We start from the raw sequence: 1,136 nt of genomic DNA, 5'->3' as shown, positions 1-1,136 counted from the left end.
TTGAAACTGATGGCACTACACCCAAGAGCAACAGCAAGGTCTTCCAGTCTCATGCGTGCTCCAGCAGACTGAGGAGGAGCTGATGTGCATGCTATCAGAAGAGACCAGTCCTGAGAGGACACCATGTTTGGTAAAGCAGAGGGCCAACAAAAAGAGGAAGAGCCTCAAAGAGTGGATTGACATCATGACTGCAGTGATGAGCTCAAGCATGGGTCTGACTGTGAAGATGGTGCCTGCCCGGGCAGTGTTTCATTCTCTTGCACATACATCCCATCTCCATGGGTCAGAACTGACTCCGTGGCACCTAACCACAACCACATGGATCAAGACTTCTTTTCTCCTATTGGTTGAGTAGAATCCCATTCTGTCGGGACCACATGTTTATCCTTTCATCTGTTGCTGAACATTGAGGTTGCTTTCACCCTTTTGGCTGTTGTGAATAGTCCTGTAATGAACACAGGTGTACTACCCTCTATTTAGGTCTCTATATTTAAGTCTTCGGGGTATATACCTAGGAGTAAAATTGCTGGGTCATGGGCTAGTTCTAGGAGCCCTGGTGGCATAGTGATTACTCATTGGGCTGCTAACCACAAGATCAACAGTTCCAAACCACCAGCCCCCTCTGCAGGAGGAAGATGAAGCTTTTTGCTCCTGTAAAGAATTCCAGTCTCAGAAACACCCAGGGGCAGTTCTACCCTGTCCTGAAGTCTTTTGATGCACAAAACTTTTCATCTTTATTAGTTTAAATTTATTTGTCTTGTCTTTAGCTGTTTATGCTTTTGTTATTATATTAGATAATCCATTGTTGAAATCTAGGCTGGAAAGTATTCCTTTTGCTTAGTTCTCTAAGAATTTTATAGTTTTAGTTTGCAAATTTAGGTCCTTAATTCATCTTGAATTTGTTTTTGAACATAAAGTGCAGCAAGGATCCTGTTTCATTTTTCTGCGTGTATAAATCCAATTTTCCCAGCACCATTTATTGAAGAAACTCTTATTTTCCTGGAAAATGTACTTCTTGCCCAAAAGCAGTTGACTGTGTATGTGTGGGTTGGTTTCTGGATTCTCAATTCTATTCTATTGACCTATGTGTCTGAGATAGTTTATTGTGCCAGCCTGGCTGATAAACACAAGTGGGA

This window comes from Echinops telfairi, unplaced genomic scaffold (assembly GCF_000313985.2).
Source record: "Echinops telfairi isolate 266 unplaced genomic scaffold, ASM31398v2 ScPeMD7_7424;HRSCAF=8462, whole genome shotgun sequence".
Classification (NCBI taxonomy): Eukaryota; Metazoa; Chordata; class Mammalia; order Afrosoricida; family Tenrecidae; genus Echinops; species Echinops telfairi.
The sequence above is the reverse complement of the archived record's forward strand: the minus strand, read 5'-3'. Positions refer to the sequence as shown.